This window comes from Haemaphysalis longicornis, unplaced genomic scaffold, assembly GCF_048455015.1.
Source record: "Haemaphysalis longicornis isolate Haplotype H1 unplaced genomic scaffold, Haemaphysalis longicornis Haplotype H1 scaffold_14, whole genome shotgun sequence".
In the NCBI taxonomy this organism is placed as follows: Eukaryota; Metazoa; Arthropoda; class Arachnida; order Ixodida; family Ixodidae; genus Haemaphysalis; species Haemaphysalis longicornis.
The window spans coordinates 4,993,941-5,009,194 of record NW_027526245.1 but is presented as its reverse complement, the minus strand read 5'-3'; the positions used below and the strand labels follow the sequence as shown (position 1 = coordinate 5,009,194).

General features: G+C 43.3%; 1 long non-coding RNA gene across 1 annotated transcript in view; it reads left to right on the top strand.

The window, feature by feature from the left end:
* The window catches only part of LOC144164957 (uncharacterized), a 102,612-nt gene extending 96,402 nt beyond the window's left edge, over positions 1-6,210 (top strand). The window contains exon 4 of the long non-coding RNA XR_013321270.1: positions 6,023-6,210. This is a non-coding gene — a long non-coding RNA (uncharacterized LOC144164957). The remainder of the gene's footprint in view (positions 1-6,022) is intronic.
* Positions 6,211-15,254: the final 9,044 nt, after the last annotated feature.

Below are 15,254 nucleotides of genomic sequence, written 5' to 3'. Positions count from 1 at the left end.
TTTGGCCATTTCAGCCTACGGCATAGGCATATATTACAACTTCGTGGCCTAATTTTCTGTGGTATGTGGCAGCAATGGCAATCGGAGGGCAAATGTTTTCATGTGTAGATGGTTTCCTTCAAGAACGGTCCTTTAATATAAAACTTGACAATGCAGTGTTTCATACATTCAATAGGGAAAACGGAGTTCCTCAGAGCAGTCGGCTAAAGTGACCCTTTTGGCCATTTACGTAATCTTTTTCAAAGGTTATCGCTCCAGCTCTTGATATTACTTTTACCGCGGTAACCTGCAGACCACTTTTCCTTCATACAACAAGGAAGTCTGTGGAAGACAGGTCTAGACTAGTGTCAATCGCGTACCGTGATGGGTGGACGATATTTGGTGCCGATTTTCTCCTGAGAGTCTCGCATGTTTGTGCTTTACGAGGGCACTAGGCAATGATACCAACCCCGAAATCAAAACCAAGGGTATGCTCGTTCGAGTACAAAATGACCACAGATTTTTAAGAATCATGCGTGTCTAATAACATTTGGATCCCACCTAAGAAACTCAAAATGACTTGCATGGGGGCAGTTAACGCACTGAAACTTTTGTCGCAGAAGTCATGGGGTGCCGCTAAGCATTTATAGCTCACTGGTAAGGCCTCGTATTGAATATTTCTGGTTTGCATACTGGTCATCCCGCCATCCTCTTGTCATCACGGTTGATCTAGTCCAGAACCTGAGCCTCAGGCTTTTTTTAGATGCATATCGTGATGGATTGATTGTAGGGTTTAACGCGCCGACGCAACGCAGGCGATGAAGCGCGCCGTAGTGGAGGGCTCCGGAATAATTTTGACCACCTGGGGATCTTTATTGTGCGCCCAAATCTCGTACACACGGGCGTTTTTGCTTTTTGCCTCCATCAGAAAAGCGACCGCCGCGGCCGGGAATCGAACCCACGACCTCGTGCTCAGCAGCGCAACGCCTTAGCCACTGAGCCACCGCGGCGGGTTAGATGCATATCGTACCTTCCCAGTTGGTATACTTGTTATTCAGTGCAGTTTGTGGCTCCTGTAGTACCATTAGGCATACGTACGCGTAATATATTAAACCAAAATGGCATGCATAAACGGCTATTCCTCTGCCGGTGAATTGTGTGAGAATAGCTACAAGAAGCTCTATGAAAAGACCCTAACTGTGGGCTGCCCTCTAATCCTTCATTTAGTGGAGAACATACTTTGTTATACCTTCAAGATATGCCCATCAACTATTTTGAGTTTTACCGACGCAAAGTCCTCAGGCGACCACACGGCCGTAAAATGTGACCTGCCATTTAAAATATGACAAAAAAGCTTTCCCCCGCAAACTCGTCTGCAATTAATGTTTTGTATTTAAAGACGAGTATAGTTTTCTTGACCAGTGCTTTACTTATGTTTCAGAAACTTCTGGTAACTCTGAAAGTGCTTTTGCAGACCAAGCGGTTATGTAGAACAGAGGATGTCTGACAAGTGCAGTGTTCTCACTGCAGAAATCTGGTATATCCTCAGCTAATAAAAACATATTAGCAAATAGAATACAAAAAGTGGCAAATTTGGCGGATTTGTTAAGTGCCAAACGGGCGATAATGTTTATTGTGCCCGTAAAGAACGCAGCTGCATGTAGGGTAAAAATTGACTGGTTTGTCGCACATCAGCGAGGAAGAGGGTCATCCTTTGTTTGCTAGCAAGCAGGAGTTGATATCAAGCCGGAATTTGATAGCAAGCCGGCTACCAGAAAATGAAACTGTCAATATAGCAGCACACGATGCCAAACATTGTGGATTAACATAGTTCTAGCTTCCCTACCAAGACCTTCGGAACACCATTCAAAAGCCAACAACATTGTACTGGAAAAGTGAATGAGACCAAGGAACAGAAATACGTTACACCTAGTGGAACCATAACGAGTGTTTTGTATGGAAGTTGTTTAACTGAGGCTGGTGCCAAGGAAAGGTTGCGACGCAAAGAGCCCAAGGCATGATTTCGTGCGTCAGCAACATTACTGATATGGTTTGGCCTGGATAAATTGTGACTAATAATCGATACAGCCGAATTCATTTTGGAAAAACGTGTGGGGGCGTAAATAAAATGACCGTGAAAACAGATCAAAGATATGTTGCTGACTTTAAATGACATGAGCCATTTTGTTTCAGCACTTTTGAACAGCAAGCAGAATGTTTTGGAGGGCAGTTTTGTCTCAGGAATCGCTTTTCAGCCTGCAGTTGTTTTGGAGGGCAGTTTTGTCTGAGGAATCGCTTTTTAGCCGGTAAACAACGCAATCACACGCAAAGAGGTGGATACTGAAAGAAGTAACATCGGGAAGATCATTGATACCCACTAGAAAAAAAGGAGCCCCAAAACTCTGCCTTGGGGCACAGCTAGATAAACTGGGTACAGGGAGGTCGAGTGGGAGTTGGCATAAACAATCTGTTGAGGATGGGCAAGGAAACATTGAATCCAGCCTAATATAGATCAATCTAGCCTGCGGTGAGATAGCTTAATTAAGTATTAGTCGAGACTGGGGAACTTTATCCAAAGCTTTGTCGAAAACTACAAAAGCGCATCGATTGGATTTTTGCTGTCAAGTTGGGAATGCAGGTCTTGGAGGAATGAAGCAAAGTTGGGTGTCCCCTCTTAGTGGCCTTTGGGGAAACCATGTTTGTCTAAATAAAAAGTTTCCCTACGATAGACATTTAACACCTTTGGGAGTAAATGACATGTGCCATAAATTTAGAGTACGTGCTCGTCATAGAGATTGTACGGTAATGAAGAGGGGGTGATCGGTTTCCTTTTCCGAAGAAGACGTTTTTCTCTAATTATCTAGTCTAATGGAACAGTTCCTGTGTCCTAGGATTGTTTTACTATGGAAGACAATATGATTGACGATGCATATTTGATGTTTTTGAGCACATTCGTTATTTCATCGATTCGAGTTGAGGAAGAATTACGAAGTGAGCTAATCACATTACCAATACCAGAAGACTAAAACTAACGGTAGTATCAGAAGGATGTCGAAAATCTGGCATATATGGAAGATCGCTAGTAGTCCTGTTAGTGCATACTTTACAGAAAGCAGCAGTTAACATATCGGCTACCTCTTCATCGGGAACAGGGCAACCGGAGCTCAACAGCAAAGAGATAAAGTTAAATTGTTCGGAGTTTATAGTGTTTGAAGGATAGCTTAGGGTCGCGTTGTGGCATCGAAGGCTATGTGGTAGAGTAGAACCTCCGCTTACTTTCGGCAAATAGCATGTCATATTCTTTGGAAGCTGCGTAGTATTATTTGCCAGGCAGAATTCAGTCAAGTAGATGTTGCAGAACAGGCGCTGCTTTTTGATGTTAAGATTTTTTAAAGCGATGTAAAGGGATAAAACACAGCGCAGACGCTCAGTTATTGTGGTAGTTAGAATGTTACGGTTGGTTAAGCAGATCATTTCTGTGTGGATAATTTTTCAGCTGCATTCAACACAGGGGGTGGGAAGTCTGTTCGGAAAACTGTCAGCAAACGTCTCAAGCTCCCGCCTACTGTTCCCATAATTGCCACGGTTCTAACCGGCAATAGTTTTCTCTTTATTTTTGGCTACTTGAAGGCTACACTAAAAGTTGCGTGTAAGACTGTGTGGTCACTAAGCCCTTGAGACAACACAAAGATACAACACGATAAAGACACGTGGTAAAGAATAAATCCACAATGTTGGCTGAATGATCAGTAAATTGCGTTGGATTTGTGACGATTTCTTACAACACAAAAGTGAGACATGTGTCAACAAATTGAGATGCAAAGTTATTAGATGCTAACGTAGAAGCGAGGTCTGGCCTGTCTATTGTGGGAAAATTGAAATCGTCGAAAAGTACAATGACGGAGTTCTTATACATGGTTTTTATTGCGAACAAGGCGTCATAAAACAAAGCCGCAAAGTCGCTGTCGTTAATAGGAGGGTGGTAGCACATATCAATCATCATGGGGTGAACACAGCCGTTTCGAGTGATGTTGATAAGTTGATGTTGATGTCGCTCTGCATTGTAACTGCCGATTAGTTGCTACTCAAAGGCCACCACCGGGCACATTATTGGCCCTGTCTTTACAAAATATGTCAAAATTTGAAGGGGGGAAGCACTTCCGTATCAAGTGCTCACTGGTTCGGACAAGTTTTAATGAGTATGACAATGGTACAAGAGGATGAATTCAATAGTTGACATAAGGAATGACGCTTTGGAATCAGGCTACGCATGTTAGGGAACAAGAAGAATAGCGGGGAACGACTGGGTTGCAAAGACGAGTTTCCGGATTTAAATCGTTGCTATGACATCTGTTCTATAAGAGTTCTATTAGCATGATCAATACGCAGGTTTTGCTACCACAAGTGAGTTTGTCGACTTTCAGTGCAAAGTGTGGATGGCGAGCATTCCCGAACTTGGTCAAGTTCGTTTGAGCACGGTGAACTTCGGTGAGAAGACTCCCGCTAAGCTGAAATCTTACTCTTAAAGTAGACCACGCAATAAAAGAATACTTTGTGTTTGAAATGCGAAAAGTTTGCAATTATCGTATGGGGCCGGCCCTGGTGAAAGAAACCCAGCTTGTGGGTAGCGCTCGGTACAACGCGGTGGAATGGTCAGGTTAAGCTGCTCGGAGCAAGTGTCAAGGACAAATTTTTCGGATGCCTCGCAAGTTTTCATCTTTGTGTTCTTTAAGCCATAAAAGATCAGCTTGTAACGCCTTCACTTATTTTCAGCGTGATCTACAGGCGCGGACAAGGGATAAACCTGCAAAACGCGCTTGGGTTGCCACCCAAGGACTTCAATTTGTGTTTTAACTGTTGCAATGGAAGCGCAGTCATACTTTATTTTTTCAATCGAGCCTTGAAATCACCAAATGTTCTTTCGTGGTTTACCAACATTTTGAAAATGGTCTCAAGTTGCTCAAGCATTGCTTTCTGCCCTAACTGCAGGTCTTTCAATGCACTGAGCGCGTCGGGATTGGGAGGGACAGGTTTAGGATAACCGGAGTTTGACTCCACGTCACTGGCAAGCAAAGGAAGGAGCTGAGGCACCGTACAACAACAATCACACGAAACCTCAAGAACACACCGTTGGCCCGGCAGCACAAGCAGACAACCACTCGTATGCTTAGCAAACACGCCGTAAAAGGTGCCTACTTGCACAGAAAATGGAGGATCGTGAGTGCTACCCATGAATGATCTGCTCTCAGGCTCACTAAAGAGCGCGCGATCCCGCGTCGGCCTCAAGTAGGGTCTTTGCGCAGGAGAGGGTAGTGAATATATAGAACTGGTGCCGATGCTGGTGATAGAGGTCCAACAAAGCAGCGGGTATGGCTGCTGGGGGCGATTGTGGTTATCGGGGATAGGGCTGAGGTGTAGCAGGGTGTATGCGCCGGGCAGGATGCGCCAGGTGGTCAGGGTAGAAATGGTCTGTCCATGAAATCCAGGCTAAGGACTGTGGGCAGTATTTGTTCCAGTAGAAAGGCCAAAGGGGTATTCTGGTGCCGAGAGCACAAGAGATAGAACAGCTGCAAAGAAAACGGAGGATCGTGAGAACAACCTATCGTTACTGGGCTGCCAAGCCCACTGATGAAAGAGCTTTAAATGCGATCTAAAAATCAAGCACTTGATGGAGTACAAGAGACACTCTACTTACCTATAATAAATGCTTTCAAGAGCAATGTCGGAGTTGGCCAAGAAATCGGAAGTGTTTTGAAGAAATCTCTTGTGCTCGCTATACACTTCACCGCCAGTGGGACATTCATTTTAAGAGTGTTTTTCGTATTTTATTCACATTTTTGTGCACAAAAACATCATTTTCTCTCGTTACTTTCTCCTCCCCAAGAGCGTTGAAGGAACCTCTGTAGACTATTTCACCAGATTATGAAAATATAATGTCATTCATATAATCCTTGCTTTTATAAAATATTCAGATGCGATAGGCTCTGACACAACAAAAGGATTTGTTTTCCTAGTATAATAAGTCTACTTGTTCTTTTTCTAGTGCAGAGAAGCGGACAGTTGCCCATCAAATTGCCCATGCATGATTGGACAGAGGCATCTAAGTGGAATTTGTGCTACAGCAGAATACATTGCCGGTATACAAGGATGACGGCGCAAACGTGCGCGCAAATATAACGGCTCAAGCGCACTAGCCTGCGGTGCAAAATAAAGAAACAAAATAAAACTGTTCGTCAAGCAAAATACTGTCGTGTGCCAAAATATTGTTTTTCTATGGCTGTTAGAAATATTGAAATGTTTTTTGTATGTATTGAAAAGTGCATTTTGACAACCGTGGCAGTAGGTGACATTTTTAAAACAGCCTACATTTTAAGGAATGACGCCTCAAGCAATAAAAATATCCTGCGGGTTTCTGCCAATCAAAACTACAGCGCTGGAAAGAGGATCCAAAAGAGTATTAAACAAGCAAACGTGCATTCCCATTAAAATTTTATGTATATCGACAGTGTAATGAAAGGATTTTTTTGGGGAACCGAAATGGTAGTGTAATGGCCCGGCGAAATTCTTAGCACTTCCAGTATTTTGCAAAAGTTTACGGTGCATAACAACGTTGAATAACATACTTTTCATTTAACATTCATTGTATTGATTAGGGTACATTTTATTTTTTTCTCTATACTGTCGACTCTCGTAATAAAAAGTCCACGGAATACAAAAAAAAAGACCTCCGAAATGGCAAAATTCTAATTGAGCAACAAAGAATGCAAATGAACGTTTTATAAGAAGAAAGTCTGTAATTGCCTACTCCGTCTGCTTGTAGACTGTACAAGTGTCCAAGTGCTTCTTCTGCGTTGTTTTCTGCTGCAAAAAAAAATTTGAACTAGGGGAAGTCAGCAGCGAGATCAGCAGCCCATGCTGTAACTCAGTTTCGACGCCTTCGCCGACGTAATTTTCCTTACTAGCCTCGTGGGGAAGAGCAATCTCAAACATTGAAAACGCGTCTGCGCGCGACGTGTGGCATGGTTCACAAAGCTAATTTGTCCAAATAAAGTCTAAATTTATCAAACGTTGAGACTGCCGCATGGCTTCTGAATATATCCAACATTCTTTGCTTGTGATTTCCTCTAGTTGGAGGTGACGGGACCTTCAGGTTACTTTTAAATAACCGACAATAACTTACAAGCGGCTCCTAAATAGCAGTGAAAGGCTTGCACAACGTTTATGATTTCGAGTGTCATACAGGATTGTAATGTGTATTGGTGTAAACTATTTATTAGAAGCAATTATGAACATTATAAGAACGAGCATATGAACGTTATGTTTCACATTCTTAACGATCTACATTCGCGTTCCATAAAAGTGGAAAATTGTCAGGCTCTTTTGGAGGAAGCCCTAAAGCGCTGCATGCAGGTGTTGAAGCCAGCATGCAGAATATTCAAACATGTATCTTGGCTCTAGAAGAAAAGCTGTAGCATTTGAGCACATTGCACATGAGATCGTGAGGTTAGCCACTCAGCATGGTTCTTTGCTATCGCGTACGGATGAGCTAGAGGATAGATCCCGCCGTAATAACCTAATCTTTTATTTATTTTTATGAATCTCTCCTTGATACTTGGGAGCGATAAAATTCGCTCGTAAACGGTGTCCTTACTAACGTTCTTCCAACTTTTTCTGACGACGCCTTTAAACGTGCTCATCGCATAGGGTTTTTTTACGGAGTAAAGCCCCTTCAATAATTGTGAAATATACAAACTAGAAAGTGAAGGATCGAATACTTTCTGCGCGCAAGAATCTGAGAGAAAAGAACTTGACAGAGTATGAAGATTTCTGTCCTGCAACGCCGCAAATCCGTAATAAACTAACTGCCTTTGCGAAAAGCCAACCTGGGGAACCACTCTTTCACCGGCGTTACAAAAGACTCGTCATTAACAAGACCCACTACATCTACAACCCGGCAATTTATGAAATATCCGAAGACGTACGACGACCGACGACCACTTACGATGAGCCTCGCTTGAGCGCGCGTACGTCTCTTTAGGGATGTGCTAGGGGAAGTGGTCAAAATCTGTCGCGTGTATCGCTTGTTTTCTTTAACATTCGTAGTATTCTTAACAAGCGAGACTCGATAACATTGGCAGTTGTTACAATTAAACCTGACATTTTATTATTAACTGAGGCCTGGCTACAGCCGCAGATTTCAGATTATAAATTATTTTTTCTGCCAACCAATTTTCTGTTTTTCGGTGCGAGCTTACTCTGTGATTGGCGGGCGGTGTCCCTCTAGCAATTAATAAAGACATCCCATGTATTTACGTTCGAAGCAATCTAGAAATAACTTGGGCTATCATCCCATGTATTTACGTTCAAAGCAATCTAGAAATAACTTGGGCTATCGTCGAACTAAAATCACAGAAACTTCTTATCGGTGTCTGTTACCGTCTTCTACAAAACTCCGCCACCTATATCAATGAGTTACATGACGTTACCAACCTCATTTGCACAGGGTATACTAATGCCCCGTTATTTTTACTTGGTGAATTCAACATTCCAAATATGTCAAAATATGTCTTTGGAAAAGAAATAACCCATATTGCAACCCTTTTCAACCTTAGCTAAAGACTTCCCAGATACGTGCTCCATGTTTTCTTTAACCCAGCTCATCAGGCAGCTGACGAGAGCAACGAAAACAACTGCCAGAATTCTTGATCTTGTACTAACGCCCAGCCAGATAACGTTTCCAATATTGCGCACTTGCCCGGCTTGAGCGACCATTGTATGTTATCGTTTCACATTACCTGACCACGTCCAAAATCGAAACATTAAAACAAAACGAGTCGGCTTTGCGAAAAAGGAAATTTTACAGGAAATAACGAAGAACGGTACAGTTTTCTTGACACTTTCCTCGCAGACTGTGACTGTCGCTCCCTAGAGATGAATTTGGACATGTTTTGTGACAAAATATTAAACTAACAAATAAGTACATAGCCACTCGCAGTATATTCTCCAATAATAACGCACCATGGTATTGTAAACACATAAAGCGCTTGTCTAATCGAGCGAAGCGTTTATACAAATTAGCTAGGCTGTCCCCAAGTCCTCTTCTGTGGGATGCCTACAAGGCTTCTTCTAAAGATTACGTTATTGCTCCTAAAAATGCCAAAGAATGTTTTTATTTTACATTGCCATTGATGCTAGCGACTGACAAAAAAGTTTTGCTCGTTATAAACCCTCCTACAGATGGCGATTTTTGAACACTTTCTAATAATAGCAACACTTCTATTTTATCTAACCGGTGTGCTGACGTTATAGACAACGTATTTGCATCTAACTTCTTCAAAACTGCTAATGTCCTACTACCCTTACCTTGCAATTAAAGTCACAGCCCAATGAGACCAATTGCAGTTCATTCCTATGGTGTAGAAAAACTTATCAGGTCATTGAAACCCTCAACTGCGCGTGGGTATGACCTGATCAGTTCAAAATGTTTGATCACTACTTGTTCGTATTCTTCCACAATGCTAAAAATTTATCAACAGTCGCTTGATCATGATGTCCTACCAGCTCAGTTTAAAATCCGCACGGTGGTTCAACTCTACAAATCAGGTAACAGGCACTCACCTCACAATTATCGCCCTACTTGATTTACTAGTATTCCGCCTAAACTAGCTGAACATATACTGTTTTCTAATCTAGTTAAATTTCTTGAACCTAATTTCTATTTTTCTGTATTACACCATGGCTTCAGAAAAAAAAACGTATTCCTGTGAAACGAAGCTGCCATTGTTCAACCATAAACTACATACCTGTCTTCACCCATCTTCTTTCACCGATTCATTTCTCTTGATTTTTTCACAGCATTTATAAGGTGTTTCGCAAATTATTGTTGCTAAAACTGCATCAGCTTAACCTTGAGTTCAAACTTTTATCATGGTTTTAGTCTTTTTTACTAACCGTTCACAAATTGTATCCGCAAATATTTTAAGTCTGAGCTAACACGAGTCTACTCCGGTCTGCCGCAAGGCTCCGGGCTGGGTTCTCTTCTTTATCATATCTACCCTAACGATTTGCCGCCAATCCTTTCTCCTAACCAGGGTTGCCAGATGTGGCTACTTTACGCCAAACTCGCTACATTTAAAAGGCCGCGGCGACAAAAAAAAGCGCCAGGTACTTGGCTAATTTGTGGCCATTTTTCTGGCGCTAGTGTTCACAGCTACCGTATACGCCAAAATATGTGAAAACATTCACAAAATAAGCAGCGTCTATTTATTCTGAAAGAAACGGCTTCATAAGAGTACTGATGACTGGGCTCTCTTTTTTCCGAAAGCATTTGCCTGCACCGGAAAGAGAACATGGGTGGCATGACAGCACGGTTCGGCCACATTGTAAAACAGCTTGTGCAGTTTCTTTCTGGCCTCGTTTTGTGTTGCCGGCACCACCGTGCGCATTCAGCTGGAAGGTCGTCATCATTACCAGCCTATATACGCCCACTGCAGGGCAAAGGCCTCTCCCTTTATTCTCTAATTACCCCGGTCCTGGGCTAACTGCAACCAATTTATCCCAGCAAACTTCTTGCTCTCATGTGTCCATTTAACTTTCTGCCGCCCCCTGCAACGCTTGCCTTCTCTAGGGATCCACTCTGTTACCCACAATTACTAACGGTAATCTTGCCTTCGCAATACATGCCCTGCTCACGTCCATTTCTTATTTTTAATTTCCAGTAATATGTCCTTAACACGCGTTTATTCTCTGACCCACTCCGCTCTCTTCTTGTCCCTTGCTGTTACACCTATAATCTTCCGTCGTTCCATTGCGCGCTGATTCGGCCTCAATTTAAGATGAACCCTTATAGTGAGTCTCCAAGTTTCTGCCCCGTAGGTACGCTGCCATTCATTGTCTGAGAATGCCTGCCGAGTGCACTCCCCTGCATTCGTACTTGGAATGGTTGAGAACCGCGGGGTAGCAGTGCAGCGCAAGAGAGAGAGTACCAGCGTGGCAGGCTTTTGGAATCGAACTGCCAGTGCGTGCTCATGCACCCAGCACGCGCAGCTCGTCTCTTTATTGTCGTCGTCTTTAATAGCCAGCACCTTGGCGCCGGATAAGAGCGCTGAAAAAAGGGCGCTACAGAATTGTCTCTGCCTCATGGTTGTGATCCGGGGTCACAACTTGGACTAAGTAGGTATATTCGCTGTTTACTTCCGCACCCTCACCCACTATCTCGAACCGCTGTGCTCTCCCGATGTTATTACTAATTACTTTAGTACTCTGCAAAATATTTTCAGGACCACGGTTGTACTGTTTGACCAGTGCGGTAAGCATGCGTTGCAATTCGTCCCCCGAGTTACTTGGCAAGGCAACGTCATGAGAAAATCTGAGGTTACTCCAGTATTCTCCATTTACCCTTATTCCCACCTGTTCCCCCTCTAACGTTCTGAATACTTCTTCTAAACATGCTGTGAATAACATTGGAGAGATTGTGTCTCCGTGTCTGACGCCCGTCTTTATAGGTATTTTACTGCTCTGCTTATGGAGGATGATGGTAGCTGTGGATCCATTGTAGATATCCTCTAGTATTCTTAGATAATGCTCACCTACACCGTGGTTCCGTAATGCCTGAGTGACTACTAGGGTTTCGACCGAATCAAATGCTTTCCGATAATCTATGAAAGCTATATAAATACGGATTCAGCATACTCAACGCACTTCTCTATCACCTGATTGATCGTGTGAATATGGTTCATTGTTGATTACCCTTTACGGAACCCTGCTTGTTTTTTAGGTTGACTGATATCAAAGGTTGCAGAAATTCTGTTAGCGATTACCTTGGTAAGAACCTTGTAGACAACTGACAGTAAGCTGATCGGACTGTAATTTTCGTAGTTCTTCATGTCACCTTTCTCATGGATTAGGATATTGTTCGCGTTCTTCCAAGATTCCGGTACACTTTCGGTCATTAGGCATTGCGTATACAGATTCACCACTTTTTTAAGTACAATGTCTTCGCCATCCTTCAAGAGGTCTGCTGTTATCTGATTCTCACATGGTGCTTTGCCCACTTTCATTTCTTTCAAGACCTTCTTTACTTCTTCTGTCGTTACTGGTGGGATATTTGAGTCCTCTGAACTACTTTCTCGTTCAGCACTATCCTGGATATCCCCGCTACTCTATACATTCCTATAAACTCCTCGGGTACTGTACCTATTTATCCCTATTTTTGAAGACATTGACTTGCTTGTGTCTAAATGTATACATCTGATTTTTCCCTACGCCAAGACGCCTCGTCACTGCTTTCAGGCTACATCCGTTCTTTACAGCTTATTCAATCCTCACCATATTATACTACCGTATGTCAGCTGTCTTACGCTTATTGATTCAATTCGAAAGCTCCGCAAGTTCTATTCTGCCAGCTGGGGTTAAGATTTGTATGGTTTGCCTTTTCCGAATTAGATCTTTCGTCTCCTGGGAACGTTTACCAGTATCCCGTCTAGCCATCGTGCCCCCGACTTCTACTGCACATTCTGTGATAATATGTGTAAGGTTGTCGCTGGCGTCCTGTGTCGTAAACTGTGCTTCCTCGGTAAGAGCTGAATATCGGTTCTGCAGCGCTAGCCTGAATTCTTTTACTTTACGTCTTACTTTTACCTCATTAATCGGCTTCTTTCGTACTAGCTTGTTGCGGTTCCTCCTCAAATCTAGCCTAATTCGAGAACTTACCATACGGCGGTCACTCAACCCTACCCTTCTGAGCACTTCCACATCCTGCACGACGCCTGGTTTACCGCATACTATGAATTCTGTTTCATTTTATGTTCCCCATTCAGGCTCCTCCACGTCCACTTCCAGCTCTCCCGTTTGCAGAAGAAGGTATTTATGATACGATGGTTATACAGTTCTGCGATCTCGACTAGTAGGTCCCCCCTGCTATTTTAGTGCCCAGACCATAGTTCGGAACGGCCTTGTCTCCAGCCTGATTATTGCCTACTTCAGCACTGAATTCACCCATAACTCCGGTTTACTGTGTTTTCACTTTAGCCACTGCCCATTCCACATCTTCTTGGAAGCGTCCCACTACCTGGTCGTCGTGGCTGGATGTGGGTGCGTAGCCCTGTACCACCTGCAGATTGTACCTCTTATTGAGCCTAATTACAAGACCTGTTACCCCTCGTTAATGCTGTAGTATTCTTCTATGTTGCTAGCTGTGCTTTTATTGACTAGAAATCCTACTCCCAGTTCTCTTCGGTCGACCAGGCCACACAAATACAGGACGTGTCTATTTTTCAGTAACGTAAAGGGTTCCCCTGTCCTCCTAACCTCACTAAGCCCTATGACATCCCATGTAATGTCCTTTTATTTCTCAAACAACACTTCTAGTCTTGATTTGATAGAAAAAGTTCTCGTGTTAAACGTTGCCAGGGTCAAATTCTGATTGCAGCGTGTTCCGGGAGCTGGAAGGCATACGCTGGCATATACGGCTTCGCCATGGGCAAGGATGCCACTGCACGGAGGATGTTTCGGCAGCAGACATTGGAGATAGCACAATGAAGCTCCTTGTTGTACCTATATCGCGCGCAGAACCAGACATGGTATTTTCAGCCATCGATCTCACAAAAAGTGACTTGCGGAATATAATGACCCACGACCTACTGCTCGCGATCCTCAGAATGTAGTTTAGACAGCGGCTGAAAGAGTCACAAGCTCCACATTTTCGGTGCCGCGGGAAATGCTGGAGAAGGTCAACTCAAGTATGTACACCTGAGTTTTCTGGTGTAGTCGACTCTCTAGTGTAAGGTGACGTAACAAAAGTGTAATTTATGTCTTTTCCTGTTTTTGTAATGCGACAAAAGCAAAGCTGATGTGTTTGGTTGTTTTTTTGTGTGTAACGGCGCGCAAACAAGCCTAAATTACACTTGGCTACTTTTATGGCTCCGAAATAAATCGACCGCGTCCAGTTCGCTCCTTTTCTTACTACTCTGGTCAATTTTCTGGCTCCTTTTTTTTCGAAGATCTGATTGATTGATTCTGGGGTTTAATACGCCGACGCAACGCAGGCGATGAGGCGCGCCGTAGTGGAGGGCTCCGGATTAATTTTGACCACCTGGGGATCTTTATCGTGCGCCGAAATCTCGTACACACGGGCGTTTTCGCTTTTCGCCTCCATCAGAAATGCGGCAGCCGCGGCCGGGAATCGAACACGCGACCTCGTGCTCAGCAGCGCAACGCCTTAGCCACTGAGCCACCGCGGCGGGTTTTTCGAAGATCTGGCTACCCTGCTTCTAACATTCATTTATTCGCCGACGACTGTGTTTTGTACCGACAAATAACGTGCGACAATGACATAACCGCCTTGTAATCTTATCTTAACGCTATTTGTTCCTGGAGCAAAACTTATCTCATGGAAGTTAACGCCAGCAAATGTAAGCACTTACGTGTCACCAGAACAGCTCACTAGTTACCTACATACTTTCGATCCTAACAACCGTATAGATAATATACCATTTTACAAATACCTGGGAATTCACAATTAAGCCGATTTAACATTTAACCCCATCGAGTATTTAATTGCCAATGCTAACCGCACGTTAGGATACTTTCGACGCAACTTTTTAAAGGCTCCTTCATCACCAAAAATACTAATGTACAAAACACTAGTTCGTTTTAAGCTCGAGTATGCGGCATCAGTGTTGGATCCAAGTTTCGTCCCTTTGCGTTGAGCTGCTCAGCACGAGGTCGTGGGTTCGATTCCCGTCCGCGGCTGTCGCCTTTCTGATGGAGGCGAAAATCAAAAAACGCCCGTTTGAACGACATTTAGGCGCACGTTAAAGATTCCCGGGTGGTCAAAGTGATTCCGAAGCCCGCCACTACGGCGCGCCTCATCGCCTGCGTTGCGTCGGCGTGTTAAAACCCTACAATTAAGTCATATCAAGTTTCGTCTCTTTAACACAATCGCTAGAAATGGTACAAAATATTTCTGTTCGTTTCATTCCCTCCAATTATAATCGTACTGCTAACATATCTTTGATGAAAAGTAGCCTTCAACTGCCAACGTTATCTTGCCGCCGCAAAGTTTTCCGTCTCTGTTTCATAAAATTTTTAATAACACACAAATACGTCATCACCTTATTTCGTCTCCTAATTTTATTTCGTCTCGTCTCGATCATGCTAGTATAGCTGGAATGCTATCGTAAAGAACCAATATTTTTTTCAGTCCTTCATACACAGAAATGCAATAGAATGAAACCACCTTCCTTCATCAACAGCTGCCCTTATTGATCTTGAGG